At 42.1% G+C, this 16,496-nt stretch overlaps 1 protein-coding gene across 4 annotated transcripts in view; it reads left to right on the forward strand.

The window, feature by feature from the left end:
• MTHFS (methenyltetrahydrofolate synthetase) overlaps positions 1-16,496 on the forward strand; it is a 260,674-nt gene that overhangs the window by 11,751 nt on the left and 232,427 nt on the right. The gene's annotated exons all lie outside the window — the stretch shown is intronic.

Consider the following 16,496-nt stretch of genomic DNA (forward strand, 5'->3'; position numbering starts at 1 on the left):
TTGGTGCCACAGGTGGCCGTGGTAGTTCCAGGTTCCACAGCATCTTTACTGCTAACAGTCCCAGCAGAAAAGAGCAAGTCTGTTTTCTAACGGTCCCAGTAAAGTCCTGGTCTTAACTCTTATTGACCCGAATTGGGTCAAGTGGCCATCCTGAAATCAATCACTGTGGCCAAGGACATGGACGAGGCTGAGTGACCTAGGCCTGGGTCTTACTTGTCCATCCCTGAGCCACGCACTGTAACCAGGGAGAAAGGATGTGTTGACTGACTGGACAGGTCCTGTGCCCACCTGTGCGGCCCTACCCAAACCACTGAGCTGAGAGTGGGCTGGGAGTGATTCACCACAGGAAAACGAAGTACGGTTTCCAGAACAAGGGCAATGGATACCGGACAGTCCAAAATCAAATTCACCTATGCTGTCAATCATTTCTGAAATTCTATAGAATATAACAGGCTCTTTGCAGTCATAACTTTGTCAGAGCTGATTTTTTATTTTTGATCTTTCTGGAAGCTCTTTAGGAATTCATACCTATGTGTGGGTGCCTGACACATAACTGAAATAAATAAATGATCATAATGAAGACTTTCTAGTCCTCAACCAAAACATTTAAAAATGACTGAATGGGGCAGTGTCAAGGACAGAATCTTTGAACCTGACATGTGTAACATCCCTCTAGGTTGTTCATGATCAGTACTTTTGGGAGGGTTAGGATTGGTTTATTGAAGTCGTTTCCATTAAATTGAGCTCCTTTCTTTCTTCAGTAGGGTTGCATGGCACCTGCAAGAATATAGTAAAGAGAGTGGGTATGAATTTCATCAAGGCATTTGGCAAAGTTGTGATATCCTTGAGGATAGGGTGGAAAAATTTGGGTTGGATCGTAATACTTTATTCAGAAGATATTTCGTGAGTGCTCGTCTGTGGGAGGCGTAATGGGGTATGCAGCAGGGAACAGGGTGGACCTGGTCCCTGCAGTTGTGGAGTTAACCAACCTGTTGTCCTCTGGAGGCAGGTTTGTGCCAGCATATCACAGGGCCCTCTCCTTTGTGCTGTCCTGTTCAGCTTTTTGTTGTCACTTAGATGTCCCACTGTCCCTGGATTTCAGCATGTCAAAATTCATTCTTATTGTGCTCTTTGTGTTTTTCACATTTCTGTTAGTAGCCAGTTTGTAAACATAGACTTATTCTTGTCTCTTTTCTACCCATCCAGTTATCAAGTATTACCAGGTTTTTCTTTGTAATATTTTTATCACCTGTCTTTCTCTAATTCCAGTTTTAGAGGATCCTTTGTCTACAGTTTTGATTCTTCGTATCTGTTCCATTGGAATACACTTCCAGTTGGTTTTCTGGCCATATTGCCTTTCCTAAAGTACCTCTTTTTGTACAGGCCACCTACCCTGTTCAAGCCTGTCCCGGTACCCAGCATAGGTCTGTGTGCCTGAGCAGACTGAGGTTCCTGCTAGCTAACTGTTGCCAAGAGAAGGGATACTGGATAAAATGTAAACATTCAGGCCACTGTCTGGGCCGCTCTGTCTTTTTACCTTGACTCCTTCTTCCGCCTGGTGCAGTTCCTCTACTTCAGCCAAAGTAGTCTGCTGGAAGACAGTATTTCGTAGCAATCGAGAACCCAGACTTGGGAATCAGGTAAGCCTGGATGTGAGTTCTACTTTTGCTACTTTCTAACTATGTGACTTTGGGGAGGTTGTTGAACTCCTCTGAGTGTCAGTCTTGTCACCTGTGAGTGGATGAAGCTACCTCACAGGTCTGTTATGAAGCTTGACTGAAGAGTGCTTGGCATATAGTAGGTGCCCAGTAAAGGGGCTCTTGTTGCTGATGCGGATTCTGTTGTTTTTGCAGTGGTTGAGTTGTCATCTGACAACACACTATATGCATTACTGTGAAATTTGGTTACACCTACTGTTTTTCAAGGCTAGAATGTCTTCGGTGTTCCTTCCAGGTGGTATCTTTTAGTCTAGCGCTTAATGTCATTGCCTTTTGAGTCAGACTGATCTGAATTTGAATCTAAGCTTTACCATTTGGGGAAATTACTCAACATCACAAAGTACACATTTTTCCCTATGAAATCAGGGATAGTTGCAGTGGCCACTCATTGTGCTGTTTAGAGGATAAAGTAAGATGATGTAGGTGAAGTGCCCTGTAGTGAACTGGCTCATGTAGTGAGGGATCAAGAATGGCAGTTACTGTCAACAACAAGCTGTTCTCACCTTCTCTAACCCTTCCTTGACTGCCTCCAGTCCTCAAGTCCCTTTCTTCTCTAATTCTTACTCACCCAGCACTTAACATATATCCACCTGTTGTACAAATTCTCCTAGGGGGTATATTTCTTTTCTTTGCTGAGAGACTTTGTGGTATTGTGATTTATAATAAGAAATACATATTTGGTCTTCATCCCAGTTTCTGGCAGAACTCCTAAAATCTTTGGAATTTCCCAAGTAATAAGAGCCATAAAGGTGTCTTGATATTCATAGCACACCCCTTTCAACCAGACCTGAGTTTATGTTGATGTGGTGACTTTGGAAAGCAACCAGGGGAATCAACTTTTGATTAGAGGGTTGGAATTTTCAGTCTCCCCACCTCACTGACTTCTGGAGAGGGGAGAGGGGCTGGATGTTGAATCAGTCACCAGTGACCAATGATTTAATCAATCATGCCTTTGCAGTGAAGCCTCCATAAAAACCCAAAGGATGGGGTTTGGAGAGCTTCCTGGCTGGCAAGCCTGTGGAGCTGCTGGATGCTGTGCTCCCTTTCCCTGTACCTTGCCTTGTATATCTCCTCCTGAGCTGTATCCTTGTACAGTCAACTGGTAATCTAGTTAGTAAAATGTTTCTCTGAGTCCTGTGAGCTGCTCTAGCAAATTAATCAAGTTAATCCAACCCAAGGAGGGAACCTCCGATGTATAGCCTGTAGGTCAGAAGTACAGGTAACAACCTGGACTTGCCATTGGCATCTGGCGTGGGGGTTGCAGGTAGGGCAGGCAGTCTTGTGGGACTGAGCCCTTACCCTGTAGGATCTGACACTGTCCCCAGGTGGATTGTGTCAGAATTGAGTTGAATTGTAGGACACCCAGCTGGATGTCAGAGAATTGCTTGGTGGCCCAGGAGAAAAGCATTGGAGACTTGGATTCTTTATTTATTTTTTCAATTAATTAATTAATTTTTATTTATTTTTGGCTGCATTAGGTCTTCATTGCTGCACGTGGGTGCTCTCTAGTTGCAGCAAGTGGAGCACAGGGCTCTGGGCGCTCAGGCTTCAGCGGTTGTGGCTTATGGGCTCTAGAGCATAGGCTCAGTAGTTGTGGCTTGCGGGCTGTAGAGCACAGGCTCACTAGTTGTGGTGCATGGGCTTAGTTGCTCCACGGCATGTGGGATCCTCCTAGACTAGGGCTCGAACCCGTGTACCCTGCATTGGCAGGCGGATTCTTAATCACTGTGCCATCAGGGAAGCCCCGACTTGTACTCTTTAAGAGCAGAGCCCTTCTCCTAAATCACCTGTACTCTTGGTGCCAGCATCATGTTTTTTTTGTTTGTTTTCTTATTTTTTAAAAAATATTTTATTTATTTATTTATTTGGTTGCGCCAGGTCTCAATTGCAGCCGGTGGGCTCTTTTGTTGTGGCTTCATGCAAACTCTTAGTTGCGGCATACGTGTGGGATCAAGTTCCCTGACCAGGGATCAAACCCGGGCCCCCTGCATTGGGAGTGCAGAGTCTTAACCACTGTGCCACCAGGGAAGTCCCCCAGCATCATGTTGTTCACATCAGACTTTCAGTGAAAGTGTCTTGAGGTAAAGCCAACACTATTATGAATTCAAAGAATGCTTATATAAATTTATGGATGATCAATATTTTATAGTCATTAAAGGAAAGCTGGACTTAAAAAATAATAAGCATCTACCTAGGGGCACTTTAAAAAGTATATCAGAAATAGTTGTTTTATAAGATGCTGTGACACTTTTATTTGGTATTTGGGAATAAAGGGTTCACGTTAGACCTGGGCTGGAATAACCTTGCAGTTGATCTTCTCCCAGCACTCACTTTGGGGAAGCTGTAGAGTTAAGATCCAGGTGGAATGTTGTACCTGCCGTGTCTGCTGTGTGCCGTTGCACCTGGGTTGGGAGCTATGAGTTGGTGCCTTGGGTCTCTGAGTCTTGACCCATGTAAAAACCTGGTAGGAACTCACAGGTCTCAAGGGGACCTGCACACACCTTGGCTCTTGATGCACCCCATGTGGATGAGGGAGCAAAAGAAGCTGCATGCTGGGGTAGCTCCTGGGCCCAGGAGGAGGTGGAGATGCTGCTCTGTGTCCTTCTATAATGCCAAGTACGCACAGTCATACCGAGACTGAAGTCTGTTGCATCTCCTGAGTCAGAGTGCCCGGTGAAATGTGTAACAGCCTCTGGGTCCCTGCTGCGTTCATAATCCAGTCTGTGGGCATTAACGTACCACGTTCTTCTGCACACTCCACAGGCCTTCGCAGGAGTTTTGGGTGACCTCTCCCTCAGGACAGTTGAGAACGTTGCCTTCGGAGTTAGGCACTGGGGGAGGTGGAACAAACACTAATGGTCCTCGTTCCATCTTCCTTGTTTTCAGAGGGGATCATGGAAGCCCACAGAGGTCAAGTGACTTCCCCAAGTTCATACAGGCAGTTAATAACAATGCAGTGGTCACCCAGTTCTCCTGTTTTCCACTCCAGTGCCCTTTGAAGTGCCATTTCTTTTCTTAACACCTCATTCATTAATGTTGCTTTACCACCTGGACTTTCCTTCTCTCCTGACAGTATACTGCACCAGAACCATTATTCACGGAACAAGTACTGTTGGTAATTGTATGCATGGGAACATCGTCATATTTTCCCAAGGAAGAACTTGCGCTAAGTCACATGTATCTAAAAGTACACTGGTTGTGAAGTTAAGCTTTTTTTTCAGTCATTTTATATTCAAGTAAATGCACAGGAAGAACAGCCTAGGCTTTCACTTGTAACAGGGCCTTTCATATGAATGATAAGTGTACACATGGTAGGCTTCCTTGGAGCTGTTCCAGGATTGTCTATTTTATCTTTTGCAGCAGGAACTTCAGACTATATTCTCATTTCCGAGAGTGGTGGTTTACTTTTTGTTAACTCCAAGCCCATTAAGATGAAAAGATACTTCCTTAGGGATTATGGCCTGTTATTCTTGCCAAGATGCGTTAGCCTGCCAAATGTTCTGTTCAAACATAGTGATTCATTGAATGTACTGTGGAACACTTAAGTGTCATTAAAAGGACTAACCTAGGTGACTTAAAACTCTCTACCTATAGAACTTCAGGTTTTTAAACTCCTTTTCCAATTCAGTTTTTATTTTATTACCTTTAATCAAGACATTAAAATGTTTATTAGGTTTATATGTGTTTCTGTATATGTTAAATTGAGAGAAGAGGCAGAATTTTAAAAATTATTTATTTATTTGGTTGCGCTAGGTCTTAGTTGCGGCACATGGGCTCCTTAGGTGTGGCAGGCGGGCTCCTCAGTTGCAACTCACAGCCTCCTTAGTTGCAGCTCGTGGGCTCCTTAGTTGTGGCTCGCAGGCTCCTTAGTTGTAGCATGTGAACTCTCAGTTGCAGCATGCATGTGGGATCTAGTTCCCTGACCAGGGATTGAACCCGGGCCCCCTGCATTGAGAGCACAGAGTCTTATCTACTGTGCCACCAAGGAAGTCCCGAGGCAGAATTTTTAAGAGGAGTTTGAATTAGAAAAAAATAAGTTGTTTTTAGTTTCGTCTTCTGATCCTTAAACCTCAGGTCGGAGCGGTGAAAACTGGTTTGTAAATAAATACCACCACGGGTGTCCGTGCCCCACTCCTGCTCTCTTCATCGGCAAGTCCTCTCTCCTTTTCTCTCACTCTGTCCTCAAGGGTTAATGGAACAGTTTTGGGGCTGTTGATGTCCTTTTTTTAAAAAAATATAAATTTATTTATTTATTTTTGGCTGTGTTGGGTCTTCATTGCAGCACACAGGCTTTCTCTAGTTGCGGCGAGTGGGTGAAAACAAAGTTTTCAAGTGGTGGAGTGATACAATCCAGGTGAGTTTTAAGGTCACTTTGGCAGGAACATGAGACAGAGAAGTCAAGTGTTTGGACAGGGGTGGCCAGTTAGGAGGTCACCACAATAACCTAAGATAGAGAATTCAGCCCTGACATTTGCCAAGTGGACAAAGGCAGAACTTCATTTCACTTTACTGGCCCAGCTTCCTTGAAATCATCTCTTGTCCTCAGTTTTCAATGGAGAAAATTCCCTAAGTCACTTCCCTGGAAAGAAGAACAGGTTATAATTCATCATAAAGAAACATCCCGGTCTTGTGGCCTTTCAAAATGCTTTTTTATTTTTTTTGACGTGGACCATTTTTAAAGTCTTTATTGAATTTGTTACACTATTGCTTCTGTTTTATGTTTTGGTTTTTTTGGCCACAAGGCATGTGGGATCTTAGCTCCCCAACCAGGGATCAAACCCACAGCCCCTGCAGTGGAAGGCGAAGTCTTAACCACTGGACCGCCAGGGAAGTCCCCTCAGAATGCTTTAATGAAGAATTTTAAAGGGCTGTTTTCACTGCTGACGGCATTTGAGGAAATAGATCCTCTGGGCTCCTGCCCATAAAACGGATAAGATGGAGGCTATCCCTAACCTGTGGTTAGACATTCTCTAAGACATCAAGAGCCCCACGCTTCCCTGGTGGCGCAGTGGTTAAGAATCCGCCTGCCAATGCAGGGGACACAGGTTTGATCCCTGGTCCGGGAAGATCCCACATGCTGCAGAGCAACTAAGCCCATGCACCACAACCACTGGAGCCTGCCCGCTTTAAGGCCCGTGTGCCACAACTACTGAGTCTGTGTGCTGCCACTACTGAAGCCTGCACGCCTAGAGCCCATGCTCCGCAACAAGAGAATCCACTGCAATGAGAAGCCCGCACGCTGCAACGAAGAGTAGACCCTGCTCGTTGCAACTAGAGAAAGCCCGCGGGGAACAACGAAGACCCAACGCAGCCAAAAAAAAAAAAAATTCTATAAGCCTAATGATTGTATGTTGAATGAATGATTGATAGTAGCTGCAAAGAAATGCGAACATAATCTACCAATGTTTATTTTTTTTATCCTCCTCATCATCTATAAAATCAGGTATGTATTAACTAATTATCCACAAATAAGCAAGCAGAACAAGCCAATATTACTATTGGATGAAGTGGGCAGGGAGCTATGAGATGGAAATTGAACAGAAACAAAAAATGTCTTCCTAACTGCCCATCTCATTACTTTGGTTTAAAGCAAATACACGTAATAATATAAGTGTTCTTTGGGTGTAGTGATGCTGGAAGCCAGAATCACTTGTAAGAAGTCCTGGGATGAATTAGTTTATCTGATTGTCTAGACCAGTTGTTTTCACACTTAAAGCCTGACTCATTGGGACTTTTAAATTCAGTTTAGTAGCATTAAAAAACAAACAAACAAGAAAGACATAGAAAAAAACCTTTTATTTAAGTAAAGATTTGCATGTGTGTCTATGTGTATCTGTGTACGTGTACATGCATGTGTATATGTCTGTGTCTATGTGTATATAAAATGGGTCACGGTGTTTTTCTTACTCTAGGTTCCAGAAAGTTTGAAAGCCACTGGTTTATGCATCTACTTCTCAAAAGGGCGTGTATCTTTTAGTTGGCCCCTGGTGGAATATCAGTGGACTCACTGAACAATAGGACAAACAGTACATTTTCTTCAAGTGTTAATTTTACTTAAACATTTTGGTGAAAACAAATGCAAGTTTTGTTAATTTCTCTAACTTTTAACATGTTTTATATGCTTCAACACTATGTTTCTTAGCACTGAAAACTTCTTAACTATTGTGCTTAATTGTGGATTTTGTTAATGGATATAAACCAACCTTGTTTTTCCATGTAAAGCTCTATGTCTCGAATTCTACCTTATTATCAATTTTGCTACCTCTTTGTGTTTGAATATGCCTTTGACTTTCTCCTGAATCTTTGGTGCCATTGTCTGTGGGCATGCCTCTTGTAAATAGCATACAATTGGATTTTTGTTTTTGCACCCAACTGGGAGTCTTCTTGTATCAGAAGGGTTCAGCCTGTCCTCTTTTTGGTGATAACTGGTGTGTTTGGCGTTCCCTTCTGTTACTTGTTATCTTGGTTTCTGTTTTTGGAAAAAGAATTTTTTTTGCCATTTCTTTTTCCTTTGTATCCTTTTTTCTCTTTAGTACTTCATAGTCAGGTATCCATTTCTATTACTGGTTACATTAACATGTTTTTGAACCTCAAATTCTCATTAGCATTATCAATATAGTATTGATTGACTTTTTTACTCCTGTAAAAGATAAGAAAGTGAATGTGCTTTTTTGTCCTAGATTTTAATAAACATAAACTGGGATTTAAAATCAATAATAATAATTTTAAAATGTGTATCTATTCTTTAAGGAATTTTTTGACATTTGATTATTTTCTTACTATATTTATAAGGAACAGTCATTTAAAGTCAACTCTAAATTTTCCTAGGTTCATGGTTCATTGCTTCTGCTTTTTAAATCATGTCTTCCTCATTCTTGACATGTATTTTTATTAATTTCTTGGTCAGATGGAGTATTCCTTTAAGTAATTTTTTTCAGTATGATCTGTGGGTGGCATATTTTTGGAATGCTTTTATTTATTTTATTTTTATTTATTTATTTTTTTTGCGGTACGCGGGCCTCTCACTGTTGTGGCCTCTCCCATTGCGGAGCACAGGCTCCAGACGCACAGGCTCAGCGGCCATGGCTCACAGGCCTAGCCGCTCCGCAGCATGTGGGATCTTCCCGGACTGGGGCACGAACCCGTGTCCCCTGCATCGGTAAGTGGACTCTCAACCACTGTGCCACCAGGGAAGCCCTGGAATGCTTTTATTTTTGAGCCTGTGTTTGTATATGCAGTGAATTCTTGAATGGCGTAAGAATTCTTGGGTCACACTTTTTTTTTTTTCACTCAAAATTCTAGACCAGGGGTTGGCAAACATTTTTTGTCAGGTGCCAGATAGTAAATATGTAGGCCGTGGGATCTCTGTAACAACAATTCAGCTGTGCTGTTGTAATATAAAATAGACAATATTTGTATAGGGTATGGCAATGTTTCAGTAATACTTTATTTACAAAAACAGACAGCAGGCCAGATTTGGCCCTGGGGCTGTAATTTCTTGACCTGTTCCAGACAATTGATCCATTTTCTTATGGTATTTAGCGCTGTAGATGAGAAGTCTTGTGTCATATCCATTTTTTCCTTAGTAAGAAACTTGCTTTTTTGTTGCTTGGGTTCTTTTAGGAATTTTTATTATCTTTGAAATTTACAAATTTCATACTCATTAATTTTATGAATTCATTGATACTTAGTGGAATTCCCTGGTGGTCCAGTAGTTAGGGCTCAGTGCTTTGATATTTATATTACCAAATAAACCAGCAACACTCCCCATTCTTTCATTTTTCATGAAAAGATCTACATTTTGAAAAACATACCTAGAAATATCTCTCTCCAAAGCCTGCAAAATACAAGTTATATTTCACTTTGAATCTAAGAAGATTATCTTCTGTGAAGAAGGTGTCTGCTCTATTCAGAAACCCAATAAAGAGCTCCTTCAATGATGACTCATTTTCACATCATAAAATTATAACTGGCAGAAAATTTATTATAACATATTGAAATGGGAGAGAAAAAGTTAATATAAAGTACAAACTATTACATATTTTGTCTTCCTCTCTAATCTCTTTTATTCAATTGAATTGAATACAGTTTCAGTGGAAATTCCTATTTAAGTTTAGAGTGCTTAAAAACAAGCTAGATACTTCGTTCTGCATGCAGCGCCTTGCTTATTGCTTTTATGTCTCCTGGCACTGCGCTACAAATCACAAAGCATTTAGGGAACATTCAGACCTCACTGAAATCATAAATCAAAAATTCCAGAGCGCCCCGTACTGACCTTGGATAGCTGATTACTGGGGCAGCTCGGAACACACACGCACACTCTCTCTCTCTGTCTCTCCTCTCCTCCCCTCTTCTCTGTCCCACATACACTTGTACCAAAGCTTCAACATGTCTTCTCCTATGTTCTCACTAAATTGTAGGTCTGTGTGTTAACTGAAGATACGTCTCCAAGTTGAAGAGTTTGAAGACTTCTATGGATTTAAAATTTTGCCTCTTTAGTGCTGGTTCTTAATCTTCTTATTTAGAAACATAATTTTTAGATTGGACAAGTTACAAGTTCCATAGTTGTGATAGAAGCTTTCATTAGAAAAAGTTCTTAGAACTTTCATTAGGTATGCCCCTCTCCCCACACTTGTTCTAGTTGCTCACTGGTAACTAGGTGTCTTTAATAAATGTGGTTGGAAAACTTCTGTTGGTTTTTCTGACCATCTTACTTTTTCCTACTCATTATACTTTTCACTAATCCACATTAAAAAAACTTAAATATTTCTGAATTTGATGGTTATAACAAGCTTCAAGGGAAAAAGAGACTTAGCTGCAGTATAAATGTAAAAAATTAATAAACACAAGCCTCAGTTAAATAGTCAGGAGACCAGAAACGGGGAGCGCTCATGCCCTGGGGTGATAGCAGAGCCCAGTGGGAAGAATAGACTCCTTTCCTGGCAAGGACTCAGCCAATGAAAGGCATGGACTCTTTGTTTCCTATAGTTCCCCACTTCCAGCTTCCTTTTCCCCTTCCATAAAAGTGTTCTCTTTCCCTTGCCGTGGGGAGACTTGCATGTGGCTCACCATGGTTGCAGAACCCTAATTGCAATTCTCTGCAGATCCTGAATAAACCCGTCTTTGCTGGAGAAATATCTGGCAGTCTATTTATTTTGGGTCACCATAAGAAAAATATCTATCAAAATAATGAATGAAAATGATATTATATATTTGGCATATGTGACATATGGAAATATACATAAAGAGGCACACAGGAAACCTGTGTCCCTTCACCATTTTTAAAAAAGTGGTTTTTTGCTATGCAATCTTATGTCTTTGGAAATTTTACTCCATTGAGAATCTGGCTTTCTACAATCACCTCAACAGTTAATTGATGATGGGAATCAATCAAGAATTGTACTTCATTTGCATAGTTTGCTAACTTTTACATTTCTATTGAGTTGGGAGAGTTAGTGAGGAGCGTGGTGATGATATACCTGCACTACCTTGAATAGAAATATTTAACATCGTCTTAAGCTGTTTCAGAGGAGAGGTGAATTAGACGGAGGCTGGGGAGTGGGGGAAACTGTGGGAAGTAAAATAAATAGTTGATGCACGTGGTTTTGCAGGTTTGCCTTTTTGATACTAAAGGAGTATTTTTTTTTAAATAAATTTATTTATTGGCTGCGTTGGGTCTTTGTTGCTGCGCGCAGGCTTTCTCTAGTTGCGGCGAGCGGGGGCTACTGTTTGTTGTGGTGTGCGGGCTTCTTGTTGCCGTGGCTTCTCTTGTTGCAGAGCACGGGCTCTAGAGCGCAGGCTCCGTAGTTCTGGCACATGGGCTTAGTTGTTCTGTGGCATGCGAGATCTTCCCGGACCAGGGCTCAAACCCGTGTCCCCTGCATTGGCAGGCGGATTCTTAACCATTGCGTCACCAGGGAAGTCCCAGGAGTATGTTTTTATTATTAGAAGTTCTTGCAGAAAAATGTTCTGGAGGTTGTATGTTTGCATTCACATCCCTGTGTATGCACACTCACTGAGTAGATCACATAGCCCCAGAGTGTTGCCACTGCATAGACCCTGCACACCTAGAGTGCAGTGCTTTATATGGCCTGTGTATCTGTTTTATCAAGCTGCTGTCTGTCACCCCACCACACTGTAGACATATCCACATCAGCTCCCCTTTTGTTTTTGGGTTCTGCCCAGATCCTAACTTCCAACAAGAGGTTTTTTCATTCTGCTGTATCCAGGACTCTTTCTCAGTGCTCTTTTTAAATGCCATTGGGTAATCTCTGGGAAGTGTAGATTCAGACTCTCTGTCAAGGTAAATGTTTGGACAGTATACCTTACAGGTAAAGCTAACATTCACATAAAGAGACAATCATGAGAGACAACGAAGGGAGAACTTAGAGGCTGAAAGGAAACTGTGGAACTCAAAGCAGTGGTCTTCTAGACCTATGATCAGGGCCTCCCTTGGACAAAAACACAAATCCTTTTATTCATGAGGTCTGCCTATATTCCTTCCACTGTATTTATCCTCAGGCATTAGCCTCTCAAAAGCCATCATAGCTGTCACACAGGCAAAAAGTTACCCCTGTTCCTTCTCTTCTTTTTAATTAAACTTCTAAAACTTCAGACTGCAGTGGTTTTTCCTTCTTCACTCCTCTGAAAGAAGTTTAGGTCTGTCCCATATTGGTACTTCTGATGGGCTCTGTTAGAGATTATGTGCCTGAATATTCAGGCCCAGATAGAGAAAGAAGGGAAAAGTTTAAATGTGCTAGTTTATTTTCCTTGATTAGAGATGTAATAAAGTGAGGGGAGCAGGGAGCAAGTGTGTTGTAGGCAACTGCTGGAGAGAACTTTGCCAGTGTATGAAGTTTGTTTTAATTTCCAGTTACAAAATGAATAAGTCACAGGGATGTGATATACAGCATGGTGATTATAGTTAATAATACTGAACTGTATATTCGAAAATAGGTAGGAGAATGGATCTTAGAAGTTCTCCACAAGAAAAAATATTTTGTAACTATGTATGGTAACAGATATTTTTATAATTAATTTTTATTGGAGTATAGTTGCCTTACAATGTTGTGTTAGTTTCTGCTGTACAGCAAAGTGAATCAGCTATAAGTATACATATATCCCCTCTTTTTTGGATTTCCTTTCCATTTAGGTCACCACAGAGCACTGAATAGAGTTCCCTGTGCTATACAGTAGGTTCTCATTAGTTATCTGTTTTATACCTAATAGTGTATATATGTCAATCCCAATCTCCCAACTCATCCCACCCCTCCCTTCTCCCCCAGTATCCGTTCTCTACGTCTGCGTCTCTATTTCTGCTTTGCAAATAAGTTCATCTGTACCATTTTTCTAGATTCCACATATAAGTGATATTATACGATATTTGTTTTTCTCTCTGTAACTTACTTCACTCTGTATGACAGTCTCTAGGTCCATCCACATCTCTGCAAATGGCACAATTTCGTTCCTTTTTATGGCTGAGTAATGGTGACAGATATTCACTGGACTTATGGTGGTGACCATCTTGCAGTATATACGAGCATTGAATCATTACATTTTACATCTGAAACGAATACAATGCTATGCCAATTATACCTAAACTTTAAAAAAAAGAGTTTGTTTTCTGCATTGTAGTGACAGCCCTAGATTTGAAGGGGCAGAAACTCTATGTCTTGGAGCCTTTGTTAGGAGCTGTGGCTGTACCTACACTTCGCTCAGCACACTGCACCAAGTGTAAGCTGGGATGAGGACCCAGGCATCTTTCTTATTAAATTGACTTTGCACTGGGTGTCCAAGGCCCTAGAAGGGTCAAAGTTTGCTTCCTGGATGCTTGCTGCCCAGAGACCTACCATTACATAACATACATGCTCTTCCTGGCCTGTGACTTGACTGAGGTTCTGCTGTGGTTTCTTCCAGCTGTTCCCAAGGCAGGCTTTTCTTTAATAGGTGATTCATTACCATCTTCTTTTTTTCCTAAATTTTACCTTGTAAAAATACCTCAAAGTTTCTGACATAGACATGGCATCCTTTCCTGGTTTCTAATACTAACAGATATTTTCTCCCAAGTTTATTTTCCTTTGTTCATTTCACTGGAAGTATAGAAAGTCAGATAGGTGTGCTGAGGTCCTTATCTTGAATTTTAAGACTTATTTCTTAATAATGGGAATTTGACAAGTTCAGGTTCGTTTCTACCTTGTCTCCTTGTAGTAGAAATTGTGTATCTTTTGCAAATCAAGATTTTTCTTTGTGAACTGTGGCAGTTATATTACTGATAACATTTTGGATTTATCCATAAAAGTTGCTACAGGATTTTGTTTTTATGAACCCCTCCCTCGAAGCAAACGAAAACCATATCACAATATTTGGAAATCTACGTGGACTGAACAAAATATTTTTGTGTTTTTTTTTTAACTCTAAGAAACTGTTAAGTGCCAGCCATAAAGACATTCTCTAAATGTCCAAAAGAAGTCAGAATTAGGCAAGTAAAAATCAGAAATGGAGCCCAGTGATCAATTATATAACTTTGCCCTTTTCTTTTTCTTTCTAAAATGTTTTATTTGCTCAATCATTTATGCAGCACATATTTTCTACGCCCTCTATGTGCCAGGCTTTGTGCCAGGAATGAGAGTACTAAGTTGGCATAGCCCGAGGCCTGCTTATAAGGGTCAAGTATCTTAGACTCTACAGGAGGAAACACCATGAGGTGTGTAAAGGACTCTGAGAGCTCAGAGTCTGGAGATTTAATCATAGTGGGCACAGAAGGTGAGGCAGCAGTCTCCCAAGGAACTTTATGTTCAGAAGCAGAGATACTGGTAAATTATGAGTAGCTACCCTTTGAGTGTCTTCGTACATACTAAGCATTATGCTAACTGCTTTTATATATGGAACCTCATTATTCATCATGACAACAATATTGTCAGTTTCACAGATGAGGAAAATGAGTCTCAGAAAGGCCATTATTTGTAGACACGCTGCAGTTAAGAGGCAGAGCCAGGAGTTCCTGCCAGGGCTGCTTTCCCCAAAGGCACGCTCTTTGTGACACAGCACAGTGCCCTTCCTTGCTGCCATTGTGTGCATGGCTGAGAATAAGAGGAGGGCATGTTGAACCTGTCAGTTAGAATTAGGTTTGGCTGTATATGGCAGAAAACCCTAAAGTGACAGTGGGTTACTTGGAAAAGAAGTCTGGGAGTAGTGTTAGAAGTCTGTGGCTGCCGTGGAAGCCCCACAGTCATCAGGGACAAGTCTTGTTTCATCTGCCACATGGTCCAGCATGGCATCTCAAGCTTTTGCTGTCAACTCTGCATTCCAGGCACCAGGAGGAAAAAGAGGGTGGTGTGGGAAAAAGAGCACCCCTTGTGTCATCAACCCCATTTGTTAGAGCTTGGGCACGAGGCCGTATGTGGCTGCCAAGGAAGCTGAGAAATACAGTCTTACAGTGGGATTCATGGCCTCCTGAATAAAGTCCTAGTTCTGCCACTAAGAAGGAAGGGGAGAATGGATGTTTAGGTGGGCCCCCAGCAGCCTGTACCATGCTCAGCCCGAGGCAGGTTGTGACTCGGTTGGTGGTCGTGGGCTGACCCGAGGCTGGAGGAGCCTGGCAGGTCCACATCACAGAGGGTTGTATGTCATACCTAAGGGGTTGAACTTTGTTCTGTCGGTGCTGGGGAGTTGTTGAAGGACTTCAGTCAGGGGAGTGACATGACCAGTTCTGTGTTTCGGAAAGATTGCTCTGCCAGCTGGGGGGATGAAGGCCAAAGGAGTGAGGCATCAGATGGAATCTGATGGAATAGAATAGATGAGAAATGATGACCACCTGATTGAAGAGGAGGGGTACATGCAGGTACAGGCGGGATGTAGAGCCTGCTGGCCTTGGTGACTGACTGTCTGAGGACATTGAGGGACAGTCTGGCTTTGCCATCTGCGTGTGAGGCTATTAACTGAGGCAGGGGGAATGCAGGAGGGAGAGCAGGTTTGGTGGGGTTCAGGTAGCAGAGAATGAATCCCAGTTGAGGTTTCTCTGGGGCCTCAGGGAGTTTCTAGGAGACAGCTAGTTGGATGTATAGATCTGAAGGTTAGGAAACAGGAGATAGTGATTCAGGAGTCATCAGAGTATGGTTATGGGGTGAATCCTGAGATTACAGACAGGAGCCTGGTAGCTAGAAGATGAGGCTATGACAAATAGGGCCAGACTAATATTAATTCCTCATTCTAGATGAGGTTTCTAGGTCACATTTTGATTTTGAAATTATTTCTTAGACTAGGATAATTGTAAAAGTGGAGAGAAACTGTAAATATAAATTTGGGAAGGGTTAGTTGAAAGGAGAAAACAGCAATCCTTACGTATATGGAAATGAGTATGAATTATGGGCTAGAATTAAGAGACTACAGTTAAAGGTAGTTTTTTTTGGGTACCTCTGCTTTTACTGTAGAAAGGGAAGGATAAAATGATAGAGGCATCAGGACTTCCCTGGTGGTGCAGTGGTTGGGAATCCGCCTGCCAATGCAGGGGACACGGGTTCGAGCCCTGGTCCGGGAAGATCCCATATGTCGCGGAGCAACTAAGCTTGTGCGCCACAACTACTGAGCCTGCGCTCTAGAGCCCGAGAGCCACAACTACTGAAGTCCAAGTTCTCTAGGGCCTGTGTGCCGCAACTACTGAAGCCCGTGTGCTCTAGGGCCCGTGCTCTGCAACAAGAGAAGCCACCACAGTGAGAAGCCTGCCCACCGCAACAAAGAGTAGCCCCTGCTCGCCACAACTAGAGAAAGCCCGTGTGCAGC

This window comes from Tursiops truncatus, chromosome 2 (genome assembly GCF_011762595.2).
Source record: "Tursiops truncatus isolate mTurTru1 chromosome 2, mTurTru1.mat.Y, whole genome shotgun sequence".
Taxonomy (NCBI): domain Eukaryota; kingdom Metazoa; phylum Chordata; class Mammalia; order Artiodactyla; family Delphinidae; genus Tursiops; species Tursiops truncatus.